Source organism: Lycium barbarum, chromosome 5, assembly GCF_019175385.1.
Source record: "Lycium barbarum isolate Lr01 chromosome 5, ASM1917538v2, whole genome shotgun sequence".
Lineage (NCBI taxonomy): Eukaryota > Viridiplantae > Streptophyta > Magnoliopsida > Solanales > Solanaceae > Lycium > Lycium barbarum.
This window is the reverse complement of record NC_083341.1, coordinates 68926309-68949823: the sequence shown is the minus strand read 5'-3', so window position 1 is coordinate 68949823 and position 23515 is coordinate 68926309.

Here is a 23515-nt window from a genome sequence, read left to right as displayed (position 1 = left end):
TCTTCAATTTTTCTTTTTTTTTTCTTGAACTTTCTAGGGATATACATGGTTAAATACATGCTTAAGTGGTCACATGCAAAGCACATGACCATTAATAATGGGGCTTGGGCCTTGGCCGGCCACCCCTAATACTTGGGCCTCAATTTTTGTTAAATTTTTCTTGGCCCAATCCATTGAAGTCTCGTTTTGTAATTCCCGAAACTAATTTCTGAAATTCCAAATTTACCCTCATCCTTCCCCAATGACTTAGCACCAATAGTTTCATAACCAACATAGTCATATTATCTAGAATCAAAATATTTCCTTATAACACACAAGTCTTATTCATTTTTCTCGATTTCCAAATATGCGAAAACACGGGACATAACAAATCTACAAACAATACCAAATGTGCCAATTATCAAATTAGGATACGCTTTCAAACAAATCCTTAATTACTTAGAAATCTAACGATATTCGGGTAGCATCTTCCTTAAAAACTTAATAATCCTCATGATTCTAATTTATCCAAAATATCAATCACAATACAAATAACGATATCCAAAAATACATATCCCAATAGAATCAAATCCATTCTTAAATCACCTCCAAGACAACCCAATATACACTCTTATACCGATACTTGTATACACTTCTTTATTTTCGTATATACATATTTTAACAACAAGCACAACCACAACAACTACAGCCAATTCCACGATATTCCAGTACACCAAACAATTTATAACAACCACCAAACAGTCCATATGATAATAATAACAATTTACCCGATTTCCCGCAATTAATTTCGTAGTTCCCGTCTCACAATTTAACTATGACCTGGACGAATTTAAATATATCTAATAGAGGAGAATTCTTACCTTATATTCTAAGAAATTCTCTTCTTCAACCTTACTTCACTTCGAAGAAAGCCCGAATTCAACAACGCGATAAAAAGGAATAACGAGATCGAAATGGTGAATAAAACCCGAATATAATGAGACTTTAATCTTCTTGAGCTCTACATATTGTTGTATATAGGGAGTATTACATTGCTGCTACAGCTACGGATATCACCTTCAAAATACAACAACGTTGCTGCCTATTATTATTATTTTCATTGTTGCCTCCATTCTCATTGCTTCCCCTTCCTTCTCATTGGGAAGGGAATATATATAGATAGATATTTCCCTATGTCTTATACGTTGCTGCCATCTTTTATTTTTGGGAAATTTTCCCATATAAGAACAAAGATGAACATATGCAATCCTTACCTACTGGAAACGTGCAATGCTATGTTCCATATATATGAAAGAATGCTAATATGTAAACATATAATAGTATGACTTATCCTCCTTTATAGTGGACTATGGGGTCCACTTATTAATAACCTTTCATTCCACCTGAATTCCTACGGAGACACCTACATACATTCACAGTGCATGAGTCACCCCTTCCTTCTTTTATCCAGCCACGTGGATTTCCATTCCATGATTTACTAATCACTTGGTCAATTTTTCACTAAAAATCCAACATGTAACTAATTGTCCACATAATTAATTTCTTATCTCAATCCACTTAAATAGCAACCATTTTTAGTACACTTTATATACTCATTGCCATAATCATGTGACATAGCACTAGTCCATAGCCCCTCTTGGTACACACAAAATATTATTTTCAATCACCGTGGTCACACTTGTTAAGTCCTAAATTATTTTGGGACTTCATTCCTTGTATACACCGAGCTCATGATTGTCATCCTTGGATATGATCGAATTCTCTGGGCTCGGGTAAATTTGTTCATGTTGGACGATTAAATGTTCTAGTCCAAAAATACGGGGTATTATAGCTTAGACCGTATTTCACTCAAATAAATGTTGAAACTCGACAAAACTTATTTTCATCGATTGGTTTAACTTCAAATCCTTACGATACATGTGTACCATCACTTTAACCACCTATAAGCTTGGGGAAATAACCTCGTGTCTGTTACTAATATCATTTAATTCGCACATTTTCCATCGCATGAGAACACGGGATGTAACATCCTTCCCCCCTTTAGAACATTCGTCCTCGAATGTTAAACTAGTCCTGCACTTCCAATACTTCCTCACGTGTTCTTTTATTGAATTATGTCCCTCACATGCCTTTTTCGTTAGTCGATTCCCTTCAATTTATTATAACGCATTCCAGATCTCTAAGTAACCGTTCCTGTAGTATTCCCTCTTGCTCTTGACCCTCGAGGTAATAATTCCACGTTGTTTTCTTTACTTTCCTTTTTATTTCGCAGTTGGTTGACAATTGTATTGCGAGCTCTTCCGCTGAAATCTTACTCTCTTCTGGTGCACGTAGTCTTAAATTGACTCTTTCTTCTTCTATAGTTACTCCCTTAAGATGATGTATCATTCACTTCACTTTACTTCTAATCTTTAAGTACTTGTAACGTGCAGACATCCCTCATCGATTTATTAGACTTTACAATTCTTGGAGTATTCCATACCTCCGGTACTTGTAGACCCTTCACAGACTCTACGGATAAAATGAAATTTCCCAGAGTGTAATATTATTCTACTCCGATAACCTTGCTTTGCTCTGCTGTTACAGTCCGTATTCTGGAATCTTCAGCATCATGTGTCACTTTCTTACTTTCTTTTAAAGGTTTTTAACTTTCACTTGCTTTTACTTCTTGATCTCGATCTTTAGGGTTGGCTATCAAATAACGCTAGGGTCCCCTCATATTATAACTCTACTATCATCCAGTAACCAGTAACCCGCTTGTTCTGATTGTCTCGGTTAAATCATTTCGTAATTTCCTTTACCCTAACTGGCAATACTTTAGGCATATTATCTCGTGTCGTTTCTCTATTTTGACTCAAACTCTTCTATTGCCTCGTTACTCAAATTTTCTCTTAGTTCTCCTATCATGCATCCTATTGCAATCTTTACACGAGTATGTGTAGGTGCTCAAATCAGCCCAGAAAATACCTTAGCGTCGTTTCACTACTCTTTATGCTTTACCTTACATTCTTCCCTCGTACCTCTCAATGGTATCGGGGCCCAACTATGGCCTTTGCCCTCAGCACTAATTATATCTCTGTAGTTTTGCCTCAAACTATCTTACACCATTCTTTGATGTATTCAAAATATCACAACCGCATTTTTGTTACTGAATTCTTACTCTTCTTATCAAGTACTCACTTGGTCTCATCCTTAGCATACAAATATTCGTAGGTTGCATAACTATTCTTGTACAATTTGTACAAAGTGCACCCAATCTTAGTCATAGTCTTTCCTTCTCCTGGTTTATTCTGCTCTACATATCTTATTGTGCTAAAACTCACTTGCTATCTATTTTGTCATACTCGTTTCCCTTCCTTTACTTACCATTCAATTTCCTCATATTCTACTATAGGAGATTACCCTTCTTCTTCGCTACTCATAAGTCACAATGTCATTAGCCAATAACTCTGTTGCCAACATCTTAATTGTACTCAAATACCATCCTGGCTTCTATCCGTTTATTGCCGGCTTTCAAATCTTACTAACTTGTTTCAGCAAGGGATCTCACTTGAAGTTTAAGTGTCCACAATTGCAATGTCAGTTGTTTTCATCTTACAATTGAATTTATCTCGTCCGCTTCGCCCCTTTAAGGTGTACCCACATCATTATCTATTTATATTCCACTCTATGTCCCTATTTCCAAATTCCAAATTCGTATGATTTTTTCTCAATACATTTGGTATACTGCACCATATCCATGTCTTCCCTCCTTAATTTAGATTACCCATGTATGAAACTCCAACATAATCACGAGGTGATGAGAACTCTTGAAATATAGTACAAAATCTTATCTGATTGTTGGTACTCGAGTGATGTAATTAATGTAGCAATTTATCCGAAACCACATTCCATTCCGATCAGTGATTAGCTAGTGCTTATAGTCGTTTCAAATTCTCCATTCGGTAGGACTTATATCCTAATGATAAGTGTCCCAAGCTTTGTTATAACACTATCTTTATCCCAACGGATATCACCTGTTTCTTCTAATAAATTCACAATACATCAGTTGTTTCGCAAATCCACAATCCCTGTCCTTTAAGGATTTCACTATTTCCGAGGTGAAGTCGCATACACGCAGTACTCCTTTATGCCTCATGCTCTTTCACCCTTGTTGTATACCCAACGCTAACTTCTAATTTACTCAAAATCATATCAAATTCATCTTAATAGTGGTCTTGTCTTATCACCTTCTCGTCGTACTACACCTTAAGTTTCTAGCTATATATTTCCCTTTTATCCTATACTCATACTCAATTAATTATGTCTGTATTGAGTGCTTCTTTTAGTATTCCTTTCATTCTCCAATCTATGTCCATCTTTTATTTGTGCGCGAGGAATCTCATGCTACTCCTGTATCCTTTTGAGAACACCACTTCTACATAACTCATTTTTCATTTTCAAAACATATTCTGTTCATTCCTATTTGTTCTTATCATACCAGTCATTTCTGGCATTCATTCTGTCTCGTTGCTCATCTTCCTTTAGTTCGATCTTTCACAATTCTGTCGCTTATATTACTCGTTTCCTTAGCTACCACGTCATAACACATCGTTACACGGTAATCCCACTCGTTTTTTTTTTTTTTTTTTTACTCCTTGTCTTCCTATGCTCGCCTTCACTTTCGTTACCACTTGACCTCTATTCTGAACTTTCCCTATAGGACTTGGTAAGTCTTTCTTATTCGTTCTACATTTGCTTTTTCCGTTTCACACTAATCACATCATATCCTTAGTTACTTCCTTGCTAGGCTTTACTCATTTCTATAACAATCCTTACGGTATTGACATTACATCCTGTTCGTAACCAATCCTATAACGTAACACTTCTTAACCTTATTCACGATTCTTACTATGTTTTAATTGCACTCTGTGGAGTAGGCGTACTTAACCCTTCACCCTTTCTGATCAACCTTACCCTTAATATCTCACAAGCTGTCTTATCAATATCCCCATGTTTGCCATCTTTTTCTAAATCATTCCTTAGTGTGACAAGCCCTTCCAAATCACCTTAGCATTTCACCAACAACATATGAAATACATGATCCTAGACAACCCACAAGTTTAAGTTTTCCTTCCACAAATTCCATCTTCAATTAGTTGATTAAGAACTAATTAAATGTCACCATGAAGCATTCTCCAACCACCACCAGAAGAAAAACTAGAATCCGACAAGCACCACAAGACTTCTAGTGCTTGATTCACATAGTTTACCTCCAGGTTTATTCTTGAGTCGTGAACAAATTATTTACCTCATAACTACTTGCTGTATACTTTGTACTTCTCAATAAAAGTGAAACTTAATTACTAGACGTTTTTGCCCTTTAATATGAGGTTTTTGTAAGGCAAAATGTGGTTGGAAAATATTCTGGCCCGTTCAAATGAATTCCAAACTTTGCTGCTCATATATGCTTTTTCGAAATAAAATTTCCCAAGTAAGAATGGTGCCCCTTACGGATGACATGGAGGGTATCTCTAAAACTTTAATCCAATATAATAATTTTACTCTATCGGTATCGACTTTCAAGACATATTATGAAGTTATATCACATTCATTTTTTTTCTATTTCTGGGAAAATTTGGGCAGAGTTTCCTCTGTACTTCTTACTATCCCAAAACCTGCACGCAGGAAATACCAACAATGCCTCACAGGGCCAACATATATACGCATATATCATATCGTATCATAGCCACACAGGGCTCCCAATTTCCAGCAAAAAGTATAAAGGTGTCGGAACTTACCTAACATATCGCACCTCGAGACGTACCTGATCCTTTAACGATCTATCATGTTATACCTTCCGATCTACCTCCCCTTTCATTCTTCAACTTTACATGTTGATCATACCTCAATATTCTTACCTTCTCCGACATGCCTCTTTCGCACCGTTACTTACCTGTGTACTTTGTAACCTCCAACATCATCAGTCGCTTCCTTCTGTCGATGTCGTTCTTCAGCTGAAATTAAAGGTTAGTATAAGGGATTTCATTTCCTATGGCTGGGCTATATCGCACGATCTTAGATATGAAAGAATGGTAACATCCTAAATGTCCTGTAGCTTCCTGTTTATAGATGTGGTGCACAACACACCGATAAACAAGACTCTACTAGACACGGTCTGTAGACACTCCGAGGATGAACTGCTCTGATACCACTTTTGTCATGACCCAACCCCGTAGGTCATGACTAGTGCCCGACTAGGACACTCGTATACATACCTGTTGGATATAGTCAAACTGAATCTAAGAACAATATGGAAACTTGCAAAAGAACTCCAAGGTTCATAATGTCATCACATATATATATATATATATATATATATATATATATATATATATATATCCAGATAGACTGTCTCCTGAGGAGTCACAACTAATCAAATCATAAAAATGATACGCAAGCCGACAAGGCTGCCGCTATATATCAATATCGTACGCAAGCCGACAAGGCTGCCGCTACAGACGAACATCATATCATAACACATCGTATAGACGCAGCTGAACAGAACTTATACACAACCCACCCATATGTCTACAGACCTCTAAGAGTACTAACAGTGAAATATGATGGGATAAGGCCCCGTCGTACCCCTGGATAAACATATATATATATATATATATATCGTAAGATCTGTACAAAAAGTCTAAACTCCGGAACAACGGAGCTCTCCAAGACAGCTGAGCAGGAGTCCTATGCTGAAGGATCACCAATCAGACTATCTGTACCTGCGGGCATGAAACGCAGCCCCCCGAAGAAAGGGGGTCAGTACGGAATATGTACTGAGTATATAAAGCATGAAATACAGTAAAAAGGATCATAACTGAAATAGGGATTTCCAAAAATAAGTATGACTTTTAAAACATCAATACACTTGCCTTATGAAGTGAAAATCATGCATACCAATATCATGTACCATACCCGGCCCATTATGGGACTCGGTGAATAAAATCATATTATCATATCATCATATACATATACCGTACCCGGCCCATTATGGGATTCGGTGAATAAAGTCGTGTACACGTATACCATACCCGGCCCATCATGGGACTCGGTGCCATAATCATATCATATCATCATATACATATGCCGTACCTGGCCCTCTAGTGAGGGACTCGGTAAAATAAACTAACACTTGAGTGTCCAAGGAGTCTGCCATGTCAAGTGTCACTCAAATATCATTATGGATTATGTCAAATGGAACTTCGGGAATCATAGAAACATATCAAGCTAATCATGAAATAGCTTATGGAATTCAAGGACTCAATAGTATATTCAAAACGAATCATCTTTTGAAAATCAAGACCATAGCCATATCTAGTACCTTTCGAATATCAATACGGATTATATCAAAATGAGACTTCTGGAATCATATACACGTATCAAGACATAATGAAATAGCATCTGGAAGTCAAGAGCATTAGCCATTCTAGTGGCTCTAAGAATAAGAACTTCTTTGGAATCATATACACATCGTCTGTTTGTTTCATAAAGATCATGCCAAAAAGAAAGAAGGGTTAACTTTACATACCTTGCCGCTTCTCAAGTTAACCATAACTTAGGTCTCGGGCTTCACCAATCTACAAACAATACCAAATGTGCCAATAATCAAATTAGGATACTCTTTCAAACAAATCCTTAATTACTTAGAAATCTAACGATATTCGGGTAGCATCTTCCTTAAAAACTTAATAATCCTCATGATTCTAATTTATCCAAAATATCAATCACAATACAAATAACGATATCCACAAATACATATCCCAATAGAATCAAATCCATTCTTAAATCACCTCAAAGACAACCCAATATACACTCTTATACCGATACTTGTATACACTTCTTTATTTTCGTATATACATAGTTTAACAACAAGCACAACCACAACAACTACAGCAAATTCCACGATATTCCAGTACACCAAACAATTTATAACAACCACCAAACAGTCCATATGATAACAATAACAATTTACCCGATTTCCCGCAATTAATTTCGTAGTTCCCGTCTCACAATTTAACTATGACCTGGACGAATTTAAATATATCTAATAGAGGAGAATTCTTACCTTATATTCCAAGAAATTCTCTTCTTCAACCTTACTTCACTTCGAAGAAAGCCCGAATTCAACAACGCGATAAAAAGGAATAACGAGATCGAAATGGTGAATAAAACCCGAATATAATGAGACTTTGATCTTCTTGAGCTCTATAGGTTGTTGTATATAGGGAGTATTACATTGCTGCTACAGCTACGGATATCACCTTCAAAATACAACAACGTTGCTGCCTATTATTATTTTTTTCATTGTTGCCTCCATTCTCATTGCTTCCCCTTCCTTCTCATTGAGAAGGGAATATATATAGATAGATATTTCCCTATGTCTTATACGTTGCTGCCATCTTTTATTTTTGGGAAATTTTCCCATATAAGAACAAAGATGAACATATGCAATCCTTACCTACTGGAAACGTGCAATGATATGTTTCATATATATGAAAGAATGCTAATATGTAAACATATAATAGTATGACTTATCCTCCTTTATAGTGGACTATGGGGTCCACTTATTAATAACCTTTCATTCCACCTCAATTCCTACGGAGACACCTACATACATTCACAGTGCATGAGTCACCCCTTCCTTCTTTTAACCAGCCACGTGGATTTCCATTCCATGATTTACTAATCACTTGGTCAATTTTTCACTAAAAATCTAACATGTAACTAATTGTCCACATAATTAATTTCTTATCTCAATCCACTTAAATAGCAACCATTTTTAGTACACTTTATATACTCATTGCTCACACTTGTTAAGTCCAAAATTATTTTGGGACTTCATTCCTTGTATACACCGAGCTCTTGATTTTCATCCTTGGATATAATCGAATTCTCCGGGCTCGGGTAAATTTGTTCATGTTGGACGATTAAATGTTCTAGTCCAAAAATACGGCGTATTATAGCTTGGACCGTATTTCACTCAAATAAATGTTGAAACTCGACAAAACTTATTGTCTTCGATTGGTTTAACTTCAAATCCTTACGATACATGTGTACCATCACTTTAACCACCTATAAGCTTGGGGAAATAACCTCGTGTCTGTTACTAATATCATTAACTCGCACACTTTCCAACGCATGAGAACACGGGATGTAACTGTCACGACCCAGCCCCGTGGGCCACGACTAGTGCCCTATTTGGACACCCAAACTGACTTACGTACCAGATCGACATATCAAATATTTATTCAGACTTAACATACGTTATTTCAAACAGATACTAAGAACAAATGTCATCTTAAGCGGTTGCCCGTACAGAAATATCATATCAAATCCGGTAGGCTGGCGGAATACACATCGCCCAGGTATACAAACATATACAAATATATGGGCCGTTTTGGCCATAACAGCAACCGGGACCGCTTAAGGCACAGATCATAAACAGAAACGAACAAACATGACCCATGACCCATATATATGATTACAGGCCTCTACAAAACATAACAGAAACATATGACGGGACAGGGCCCAGCCGTACCCCAGATAGTCATACATATATACAGAGACATATATAATGAAAGGTCTTTACCAAAAGTATGGGCTCCAAGTCAAAGGAGCAATCCAAAGTAGCAGAATGTATCCTACACTGGCGGGTCACCAGAACAAACGTCTGTGCCTGTGGGTATGAAACGCACACCCGGAGAAAGGGGGTTTGTACGAAATATGTAATGAGTATGTAAAGTATGAAGTACATTAATCCAAATCAGAACTGAAATAGGGAGTATGGAAAGCGGTTACAGAATCAGTATATCAAACCTGTTTTAAAAACATAAATAATGCAAATAAAATGATGCATAGGGCTCAGGAACGTGGTCGCCACTCCGACACTGGCGCCACAGCACATCATACTCCAGAAGGTTTCAAATCTCCGTACAATCCCCGAACATATCATATCATCATATCATATCAAAACATCAGAATATATCATATGCCATATCACATCATAACGCCGTATATATAAGCGGTACCCGGCCCCATGGCGAGGTCTCGGGAACCGCAACACATCATACTGCCGAATATACATAGTGCGCACGATCACAAAACCGGCCCAGGATCCGGCGAACGATATCATAGTAGTAGGCACGAGCAGAGTAGTGAGGAAACTATATGCATATAAATAAATAAATTTCGAGACTCGATGAACAAATATATTTACGGCATCCGAAGGCTCAGAAATCAGTTTCGGGTCAATCGGAGTTAGTATACGAAAGTTACAAACTTTTGAAGTACAGAACTTTCTAAAAGCATTTCAGAAGCTCTATTCGGAAATTCAGGTGACATTCATATTAGGGGAACTTTCAACCATTACTATGAAGCAAATCAAATGGAGCCTTTAACATCATATGTATGTATCAAAATATATGTATCCAAAACTTTAGCCATTTCAAATATTTTTCGGACATCATTATGGATCACATATTCATACTAGGAAACTTGCAGATAACATCATGGATCAAATCAAATGGGGACTTTAAGACCATATTTTCATATCGAAATATTCATCAAAGGCTTTAGTCTTCTCGTTTTTCTTTCGAACAACATTCGGAACATAACAAATAGAATCTTTGAACATCATAAAATATGTATAGCTTATGGAGGTCAAAGATGTTAGCCATCCTAATGGCTCTAAGAATAGGATTTTCTTTAGGAGCATACTTATACGTTATTTGTTCATTCCAAAAAGATCATGCCAAAAGAAAGGAAGGTAGGCTTTACATACTTCAATCGCTCGCTCACAAATCCCGATCACTCGCTAGACAAATCCCGACTCAAGTCTCGGGTTCTCCAAGATCTACAATAGCATTATTAATTACCAAACATTAGCTACTAGTACTTAGAAATCCAAATTCTAACTAGTACTTGTCTACAAAAATTTCGGCAGCATCTCCCCTGTAAATTCAACATCCCCGAGAATTTAACTCGGCCAAATTCATCAACAACCACACTAACGATACCAACAACCATAATAATAGTCATCAAGAATCAATTTAAACGCATTCTAACATTAATAACTTTCTTCTCTACATAGCGTATCATATTCGATTCAACTACGTCCTTTCAAGCCAATATAGACACTTACATATTCACTACTAATTCAAGATCATTTAAATACAATTCAAAAGCATTTCATACAATTCTACAAAATATTCAATAATCCCACCAAAAACCATATTTCACCCGAAACCTCCAATCTTCGACACGAACATTCACAACACATTTTTATCCTCCAATTTCATCAACAACAATAACCATTCATACTTTAGCAATTCCATTCCCATAATTACATAAGACTATAATAAAATCACACAATTTTCCTACAACAACTTACAACTAATTTTCATGTCAATCTTGAACCATTATTCTTCTATTTACATCACAAGGTCACAACAACACAATTAACAAGCTAAATAAAATTAATCCATCTTCTCCTCACCATAACAACATCACACGGCCACATATACTTACACACACCTACACGGCTCACTCAACACACAACAACTCCATGATTCTCATTCAATTCTACTCACTATATCATATATAAATCATCCAGAACAAGAAAAGGATAGAATTCTTACCTTTTTCCAATTTTCCCACTTGCTAAAAAAAGTACTTTCTTGCCTCAAAATTTATATCCCGTTGAAGAGGGTCTTGAGCTTAGTAGGAATACTAGAAAATTATAATTTTTGGACTCAAGATTGATGGCTAAATTTTTTTTTCTCTCTTTGTGTTGGCCGAATGGCCCTTCTATTTGGTGCTCTCAAGTTGTTCTTGAAACTTCTTGAAAGAATGAGGAGTTGTGGCCTCTTTCTCCTTTTAATACATGGTTTAAATTTTTACTTGGGCTTGGGCTTCTTTTCATTGTCATGGCCGGCCACCACAACAATGTTGGGCCTCATTTTTTTGTTTTTGATTTTCCAAGCCCATTTAGGTGGGTTAATATTTTGTAATTCCCGAAACTAATTTCCAAAATTCCCAATTTTGCCCTTGGCCTTCCTCCATATTTCCACATCAACATTTCATGAACAACACACATATATATAATAAAATCAAAATATGGCCTTATTTCTTACAAGACAAAATTATTTCGAATTTTCCGAATATGCAAAAATACGAGATATAACATCCTCCCCCCCTTTAGAACATTCGTCCTCGAATGTTAAATTAGCCTTATAGGTCTTACAAGCATCTTGGGGGAGGTTCTTTATATGGACAGCACATATAAATCATTCATTAATCAATATAACCAGTTACTGAATTTAGATTACCTGTAGGCATAGGAAACAAGTGAGGGTACTTCTTCTTCGTCTCGTCCTCCGCTTCCCAGGTCATTTCTTCTCTGTTATTGTTTTGCTACAAGACCTTAACAGAAAGTACATCTTTGGTGCGCAGTCTCCTCACCTGACGATCTAAAATAGCTACAGGTTGTTCTTCAGAGGACAATTCCTCTGTTACCTGGACATCCTCTATAGGAAATACTCTGGAAGGATCGCCAATACATTTACGGAACATTGATACATGGAATACCGGACGTACTGCCTCCAGATCAGATGGTGAGTCTAACTCGTAGGCGACCTCACCTATTTTTTGAATAATCTGATAAGGCCCAATATATCGCGGACTGAGCTTTCCTTTTCTGCCGAATCTCATTACACCTTTCATAGGTGACACTTTCAGGAATACCCAGTCACCAATCTGGAACTCTAAAGGTCGACGTCGTTTATCTACATATGATTTCGGTCGACTCTGGGCTGCTAATAACCGTTCCCGAATGAGTTTCATCTTATCGACTGCTTGCTGGATCATATCGGGACCAATTAATTTAGTTTCACCCACGTCGAACCAACCAATCGGAGATATGCATTTCCTACCATATAGGGCCTCATACGGTGCCATCTGGATACTGGAATGATAGCTGTTATTATAAGCAAATTCGATAAGGGGCAAATGATCATCCCAGCTACCTCTGAAATGAATAATATAGGCCCGTACCATATCTTCCAGCATCTGAATAGTATGCTCGGCTTGTCTGTCGGACTGAGGATGGAATGCTGTGCCAAGACTCACCTGAGTCCCTAATCCTTCCTGAAATGACCTCCAGAAATTTGCTGTAAACTGGGCACCCCTGTCGGTTATAATAGATATAGGAACTCCTGTGAAGCCTCACTCTCTCTTCAATATACAATCTGGCATAATCCTCGGCCGAATAAGTAGTCCTGACCGGAAGAAAATAGGGTGATTTTGTCAGCCTATCAACAATAACCCATATAGAATCATACCTGCGTGGAGTGCACGGTAAACCTGTGATGAAATCCATATTGATTATTTCCCATTTCCAAGCTGGGATTTCCATTTCCTGTAACAATCCACCGGGCTTTCGATGCTCGATCTTAACTTGTTGGCAATTTGGACACTGAGCAACGTACTTTGCAATGTCTCTTTTCAAACCATCCCATCAATATAAACATCTGAGTTCATGGTACATTTTAGTGGATCCAGGATGAACAGAATACCGAGCATAATGTGCCTCTCCCATAATCTGTCACCGCAGCCCTGCGACATCAGGTACACATAACCTGCCTCTATATAATAATACTCCGTCAGGTGTAATCTCGAATGGAGTCTTCTCCTTATCGAGGGTTGTATCTCTGTACTGTACCAGAATAGGATCCTCATACTGACGTCGTTTTACTTCTTGTATAATAGACGATTCAGTAACTTCTCGGACAGAAACCCCAATATTTCCAGAATCGGCCAAACGGACTCCCAAACTGGCTAGCTGATGAATCTCACGAACTAACTCTTTTTTCTCTTGCTGCACGTTGGTCAAACTGCCCATAGATTTGCGGCTAAGTGCATCAGCTACAACGTTGGCTTTTCAAGGATGATACAAAATGTCAACGTCATAGTCTTTCAGTAACTCGAGCCACCTTCTCTGCCGCAAGTTTAGCTCTTTTTGCTTAAAAATATACTGAAGGCTTTTGTGGTCCATATAGATATCAACATGGACCCCATATAAGTAATGCCGCCATATCTTCAAAGCATGAATCACCGCGGCAAATTCCAGATCATGAGTAGGATAATTTCTCTCGTGCGGTCAGAGTTGCCGGGAAGCATAGGCTATAACTCGACCATGCTGCATTAATACACAACCTATCACAATACCAGAAGCATCACAATAAATGACATACCCGTCTGACCCCTCTGGAAGAGCTAGAACTGGAGCTGTAATTAATTTTTCCTTCAGCAACTGGAAGCTGCGTTCACAAGCATCGGTCCACTGAAATTTTGCTGCCTTCACAGTTAGCTTTGCTAATGGTGCCGCAATAGAAGAAAAATTCTTTACAGCTTCGATCTTCTGTGTGTCAATTGTTTCCATTTATACTTACTTTACTTTCACCCGCTCCCCCCTTTGGGGTTGTACTTATACCATATCCATGCCTTTTCTTTACAATCTATAACTTGATTATCTTCGTACGAGACCTTAACAAAATCATGAGGCGATGAGAACTCTCGATTATATAGTACAAAATCTTATCTGATGGCTGGTACTCAAGTAATGTGATTAATGTAGCAATTTATCTGAAGCCACGTTCCATTTATTACGATCAGTAATTAGTTAGTGCTTATAGTCATTTCAAACTCTCCATTAGGTATCACTTATATTCTAATGATAAATGTCCCAAACTTTCTTATAATACTATCATTATCCCAACGAATATCGTCTGTTTCTTCTGATAAATTCACAATACATCAGTTGTTTCGCAAATCCACAATCCTTGTCCTGTAAAAATTTCACTATTCCCGAGGTGAAGTCGCATATACGCAGTACTCTTTTATGCCTCATACTCTTTCTCCCTTGTTGTATATCAAATGCTAACTTCTAACTTACCCGAAATCATGTCGAATTTGTCTTAATAGTGGTCTTGTCTTATTATCGTTTCGTCGCACTACATCTTTAAGTCCATAACTATATGTTTCCCCTTTTATTTTATACTCATACTCAATTGATTACGTCCATCTTGGGTGCTTCCTTTAGTATTTCTTTCATTCCTCCAGTCTATGTTCATCTTTTATTTCGTGCACGAGGAATCTCATGCTATTCCCGTATCCTTCAAAAAATACAACTTCTACGTAAGTCCTTTCTCATTTTCAAATCATGTTCTGTTTCTCTCTTTTTATTCTTATCACACCAGTCATTTATGGTATTTGTTATGTCTTGTTGCTCGCCTTCTCCTAGATCATCTTTAGTACTTCACCAACAACACATGAAATATATGATCCTAGACAGCCCACAAGTTTAAGTTTTTATTCCACAAATTCCATCTCCAATTAGTCGATGAGAACTGATAAAATGTTACTATAAGGCATTCTCCAACCACCAGCAGAAGAAAGCTAGAGTCCGACAAGCACCACAAAACTTCTTAGTACTTAATTCACATAGTTTACCACCACATTTATTTTTTTGAGTCATGAGCGAATCATTTAATTCCCAACTGCTTGTCATACGCTTTGTATTCTTCCAATAAGCTGAAACTTAATCGCCGGACATTTTTGCCCTTCAACATAGGCTTTTCCTAAAGCAAAATGTTGTTGGAACGTATTCTGGTCCGTTTAAATGAATTGCGAATTCGCTACTCGTATATGCTTTCTCGAAATAAAATTTCCCAAATAAGGATGATGCTTCTTACGAATGACATGGAGGGTATCTCTTAAGCTTTTGTCACGACCCAACCCCGTAGGCCGTGACTAGTGCCCGAACTGGGCACCCGAACACACTCATCAAATCCGAATCACATACAAATAGCGTATACGGGCACAAATATCACACGCTGCCTCAAATTATATCAAACTGTCTCAGACACATTTTAGACACAACCATATATGTACATATATATCAGAAGCCGACAAGGCTATCAAATGGCGCAACGGCCCAAAACATATACAAACGCACGCCGACAAGGCTGCCATGGCAAGTGGGATCATACAAACACACCCGTGCAGAAGTAGGCACAAAACCCACATATACATCTACAGACCTCTAAACAGACAGACCGAATCATACGGCGGGACAGGGCCCCGCCGTACCCGGAACAAATACATATATATGCAACGAACGAAGATATATACCAAAATGTAGGCTCCAGAATAAGAAGAGCACTCCAAATAGCAGAAGAGGGTATCCTAAACGGCTGGATCACCAAACTGTGCGTCTGCACCTGCGGGCATGAAACGCAGCCCCCCAAAGAAAGGGGGTCAGTACGAAATATGTACTGAGTATGCAAAGCAGAAGATACAGAAAACAAATCTGAGGCATAAACGAAATAGAAGTACAGAACATAAGTGCAAACCCAAAATATCAAAATGTTTACTCTCAAAATATAAGTCATGCATAGGGCACAGAGAATATGGTCGCCCGCCCATCGATGGCGCCATAACACAACATAACACCAGAAGGTTCAAATCTCCTTATCCCCGTTACACATCATAACACAGCATAATGCCATACACACCATAACATCATATATAAGTGGAACCCGACCCTCTTTGGCGAGTAGCTCGGTGAACCATAAGCACAGCATAACTCCGGAGTATATCAAAGTGCGCACGACAACAGAACCGGCTAGGGAACCGGCGAAAGATATAACAGAATGCACGAGCAGAGTCATGAGTAACCATATGCATAAAATCATTATCATGGACTCAATTATAAGTAAAATGACCGTACTTTGAAAATCGAGATAATAGTCATACTACATTCTTTCAAAAGTCCTCCGAATTACATAAAGGAGAGTCGCGGGACCCACGGACGGGTATCGGCCCGAGCCAGGCCCGCCTATGGAAAACATACTTATCATACGCCATGCAAACTCCTACGAAGATATCGAAGCAATTCGAGCCTTTCTGTGAAAGTTAAGGCGTTCATAGTTACGGAATTCTTTAAAACAAAACTTTTAGTGCAACATTGGAAATCAATTATTTCGAAAACATAAGGGTTCATATTTCATCACATCAAACATACGAATGCCAAGGAATATATATAGAGATCATAACATACTCGGATTGCGGATTTAGAATTTCCTCGAGGCTCGTGACATAGCCTATTTATAACTAAGACATGCCAAAAGAAAGAAGGTTGAGCTTTACATACCTCGTACGCACTCCAAGCTAACTCAACTCAAGCTAATCCAACTTACGCCTCATGCTCCCCAAGGTCTACAAATACGTCAACGAGTATTACACATTAGCCATCGGCACTAGGCAATTTATTCCAAACTAACACTTAATTCTACAGTAATTTGGGCAGCATTTCCCCTGTAAATAGGCCAACCCCGAGAATTTAACTCGGCCAGAATCAACAACAACAACAACAACAACAACAATAACCAACCCCAATGACCAATCCGAAGGATAATATAACATTAACAACTTTCTTTCACATCATTCGACAACATTCATAATATCCAATTCGACGGCTTACATTCAAGCCATATTATCGCTCATCCATTCAATTTCCAACCCGAACCCTTACCAACGATATTCAAGGACATGTTAAACAATTTACATAATATTTCCAACAACCCAACAATTGTTCCAATTTACCTGAAAACAGTCCCCAAACCCGAGAACCTCACTATAACACACTCCTCATTTTCAAGTCATGATTTGTATCAACAATCCACACTATAACGATAGCATTCTCATAAATGTACAACTTACATCAAACGCACAATAACCCTCAAACCAGCCCATACAATTTCAACATCAATCTTGAGTCATTAAACACTCATTTCCAAACTAGAATTCATAACGACAACAACTAAAACACTAAGCGATATTAATTCATCCTTTGCCACACATGGGAGGCTACACACGGCCACATACCCACATACACATTTAAATGGTTCTTTTTTTTTCTTCACCCTACAACAATCAAACATCCTACATAGAATTAATTCATCACCTCAACACCACAACATACACACACCTCATACGGCTAACACACCAAGCACACAACCCACTTCCAACATACCCTATCTCATGATTTTCATTCATTTTAGCATACTAAAACATGCATACAACATTCACAACACATAAACAAGACCAAATCTTACCTTTCTTCTTCAACTCCACACTTTGCCTAGGGTTTGCGATCTACTAAACGGATGGCTTGATCGCTCCAACAACACTTCCATGTTACTTAGGGACCTTAAATTAGTGGATTTGCACCAAAGAAATATTTTTGGAATGGCTCAAATTGGATTTGGTTTTCTCTTGGCTTGGCCGAAAGTTTGGTGTTGAAGTTCTTCAACTTCTTGATTTTTCTTGCTAAGTATGGAATGACAGAAGATGACTTAGAAGTCATCTTTTATGTTCCCATACTAACTCTCCAAGTGTCCATGGCCCACACAAGTGTTGGACCATTTAAAATTGGACACAAAGTGTGGGACTTCTTGCATGATTTTCAACTTCCAAATTTGTGACTTTTGGTCCCAACTTTTCCTAATTGTTCCATGCCAATAATTTCATGAACAACTTATGTCTCAAAATAAAATCGAAGGTCAAAAGTATCGACTTCAAGTCTCGGAATGGTCTTGGCCCTAACTTATCATAGTTAATCCGGGTTGTCCCAATGTATAAAAATACGGGACAGAACAGCTTTAATCCAACATAATAGATTTACCCTATCGGTATCGACTTTCAAGACATATTAAGAACTTATATCTCATTCTCCTTTTTATATTTCTGGAAAAATTTGGGCAGAGGTTCCTCTGTACTTCTTACTATTCCAAAACCTGCACGCAGGAAATACTAACAATGCCTCACAGGGCCAACATATATACGTATATATCATATCGTATCATAGCCACACAGGGCTAACAATTTTAAGTAAAAGTATGAAGATGTCGAGACTTACCTCACATGTCCAACTCAACTGCACCTGTTACACTTTCCTGTTTACTTTCCCTTTCAATCTTTAACTTTATATTTCAATCGTACTTCAAATACCTTACCCGGCATACATTTTTCATACCATTGCTAACCTGTGTACTGTGTAGCTTCCAATATCATCAGTTACTTTCTCCTGTCGATGCCGTTCTTCAGCTGAAATTAAGGGTTAGTAAAAGGAATTTCATTTCCTATGGCTGGGCTCTATCGCACGGTCTAAGATCGAAAGAAAGGTAACACCCTAAATGTCCTGTAGCCTCCTGTTTATAGATGTCGTGCACAACACACCGATAAACAAGACTCTACTAGACACGGCCTGTAGACATTCCGAGGACAACCCGCTCTGATACCACTTCTATCGCGACCCAGCCCCGTGGGCCACGACTGGTGCCCTATTTGGACACCCAAACTGACTTACGTACCAGATCGACATATCAAAGATTTATTCAGACTTAACATACGTTATTTCAAATAGATACTAAGAACAAATGTCATCTTAAGCGGTTGCCCGTACAGAAATATCATATCAAATTCGGTAGGCTGGCGGAATACACATCGCCCAGGTATACAAACATATACAAACATATGGGCCGTTTTGGCCATAACAGCAACCGGGACCGCTTAAGGCACAGATCATAAACAGAAACGAACAAACATGACCCATGACCCACATATATGACTACAGGCCTCTACAAAACATAACAGAAACATATGACGGGATAGGGCCCCGCCGTACCCCAGATAATCATACATATATACAGAGACATATACAATGAAAGGTCTTTACCAAAAGTATGGGCTCTGAGTCAAAGGAGCACTCCAAAGTAGCAGAATCTATCCTACACTGGCGGGTCACGAGAACAAACGTCTGTACCTGCGGGCATGAGACGCAGCCCCCGAAGAAAGGGGGTCAGTATGAAATATGTATTGAGTATGTAAAGCATGAAGTACAGTAATCCAAATCAGAACTGAAATAGGGAGTATGGAAAGCGGTTACAGAATCAGTATATCAAACCTGTTTTAAAAACATAAATAATGCAAATAAAATCATGCATAGGGCTCAGGAACGTGGTCGCCACTCCGACACTGGCGCCACAGCACATCATACTCCAGAAGGTTTCAAATCTCCGTACAATCCCCGAACATATCATATCAAAACATCAGAACATATCATATGCCATATCACATCATAACGCCGTATATATAAGCGGTACCCGGCCCCATGGCGAGGTCTCGAGAACCGCAACACGTCATACTGCCGAATATACATAGTGCGCACGATCACAAAACCGGCCCGGGATTCGGCGAACGATATCATAGTAGTAGACACGAGCAGAGTAGTGCGGAAACTATATGCATATAAATAAATAAATTTCGAAACTCGATGAACAAATATATTTACGGCATCCGAAGGCTCAGAAATCAGTTTCGGGTCAATCGGAGTTAGTATACGAAAGTTACAAACTTTTGAAGTACAGAACTTTCTAAAAGAATTTTAGAAGCTCTATTCGGAAACTCAAGTGACATTCATAGTAGGGGAACTTTCAACCATTACTATGGAGCAAATCAAATGGAGCCTTTAAGATCATATGTACGTATCAAAATATATGTATCCAAAACTTTAGCCATATCAAATATTTTTCAGACATCATTATGGATCACATATTCATACTAGGAAACTTGCAGATAACATCATGGATCAAATCAAATGGGGACTTTAAGACCATATTTTCATATCGAAATATTCATCAAAGGCTTTAGTCTTCTCGTTTTTCTTTCGAACAACATTCAGAACATAACAAATAGAATCTTTGAACATCATAAAATATGTATAGCTTATGGAGGTCAAAGATGTTAGCCATCCTAATGGCTCTAAGAATAGGATTTTCTTTAGGAGCATACTTATACGTTATTTGTTCATTCCAAAAAGGTCATGCCAAAAGAAAGGAAGGTAGGCTTTACATACCTCAATCGCTCGCTCACAAATCCCGATCACTCGCTAGACAAATCCCAACTCAAGTCTCGGGGTCTCCAAGATCTACAATAGCGTTATTAATTACCAAACATTAGCTACAAGTACTTAGAAATCCAAATTCTAACTAGTACTTGTCTACAGAAATTTCGGTAGCATCTCCCCTGTAAATTCAACATCCTCGAGAATTTAACTCGGCCAAATTCATCAACAACCACACCAACGATACCAACAACCATAATAATAGTCATCAAGAATCAATTTAAACGCATTCTAACATTAATAACTTTCTTCTCTACATAGCGTATCATATTCGATTCAATTACGTCCTTTCAAGCCAATATCGACACTTACATATTCACTACTAATTCAAGATCATTCAAATACAATTCAAAAGCATTTCATACAATTCTACAAAATATTCAACAATCCCACCAAAAACCATACTTCACCCGAAACCTCCAATCTTCGACACGAACATTCACAACCCATTTTTATCCTCCAACTTCATCAACAACAATAACCATTCATACTTTAGCAATTCCATTCCCATAATTACATAAGACCATAATAAAATCACACAATTTTCCTACAACAACTTAGAACTAATTTTCATGTCAATCTTGAACCATAATTCTTCCATTTACATCACAAGGTCACAACAACACAATTAACAAGCTAAATAAAATTAATCCATCTTCTCCTCACCATAACAACATCACACGGCCACATATACTTATACACACACACACGGCTCACTCAACACACAACAACTCCATGATTCTCATTCAATTCTACTCACTATATCATATATAAATCTTCCACAACAAGAAAAGGATAGAATTCTTACCTTTTTCCAATTTTCCCACTTGCTAAAAAAAGTACTTTCTTGCCTCCAAATTTATATCCCGTTGAAGAGGGTCTTGAGCTTAGTAGGGATACTAGAAAATTATAATTTTTGGACTCAAGATTGATGGCTAATTTTTTTCTCTCTCTTTGTGTTGGCCGAATGGCCCTTCTATTTGGTGCTCTCAAGTTGTTCTTGAAACTTCTTGAAAGAATGAGGAGTTGTGGCCTCTTTCTCCTTTTAATACATGGTTTAAATTTTTACTTGGGCTTGGGCCTCTTTTCCTTGTCATGGCCGGCCACCACAACAATGTTGATCCTCATTTTTTTTTTTTGATTTTCCAAGCCCATTTAGTTAGGTTAATATTTTGTAATTCCCGAAACTAATTTCCAAAATTCCCAATTTTGCCCTTGGCCTTCCTTCATATTTCCACATCAACATTTCATGAACAACACATATATATATAATAAAATAAAAAAATATGGCCTTATTTCTTACATGTCAAAATTATTTCGAATTTTCCGAATATGCAAAAATACAGGATATAACAATAACACCCAAATTGTCTAACTGGAGAAGCTCATGAGCCAAATCCCTTTTTCCAGCCCGCAGTTATGCTAAACTACCCATTGATTTATGGCTGAGGGCATCTGCTACAACATTCGCCTTCCCTTGTGGTATAGAATATCAACATCATAATCTTTCAGCAATTCTAACCACCACCTCTGCTGCAAGTTTAACTCCTTCTGCTTGAAGTTGTACCGAAGACTCTTATGACCTGTATAGATTTCAACATGAACGCCATATAAGTAATGTCTCCAGATTTTAAGCGTATGAACCATGGCTGCTAACTCAAGGTCATATGTCGGGTAGTTCTTCTCGTGCTTCCTGAGCTGTCTAGAAGTGCAAGCAATCACCTTGCCGTGCTGCATCAATACGCAACCCAATCCGACCCTCGAGGCATCACAATAGATAGCATAACCCTCGAACCCCTCTGGAAGTGCCAGAACTGGTGCCAAAGTCAACCTATCCTTCAATTCTTGAAAGATCCTCTCGCCAGCGTCTGTCCATTGGAACTTGGCTGCTTTCTGAGCCAACTTCGTCAATAGGGCAGAAAGAGAAGAGACGCTCTTTACAAATCTTCTGTAATACCCTACTAAACACAGAAAAATACGAACCTCGGTAGGCGTCGTAGGTCTAGGCCAAGTCTTCCCAACCTCTTTCTTCTGAGTATCCACTTTGATGCCCTCATCTAAAATAATATGCCCTAGGAAAGCCACAGAGTTTCGCCAGAATTCACATTTGGAGAATTTCGCATACAACTTCCGATCCTGAAGGACTCTGAATACCGCACGCAAATGATCTGCATGCTCAGTCTCTGATTGAGAATAAACCATAATATCATAAATAAATACTATCACGAATAGATCTAAGAAAGGCCTGAATATGCTATTCATAAATTCCATGAACACTGTTGGCGCATTAGTCAACCCGAAAGACATAATAAAGAATTCGAAATGAGCATATCTGGCCCTAACTATTATTTTCGGAATGTCCTTCCCTCTGATCCTGACCTAGTGATAACCTGACCTCAAGTCTATCTTTGAGAAATATCTAGCACCCTACAATTGATCAAATAAATCACC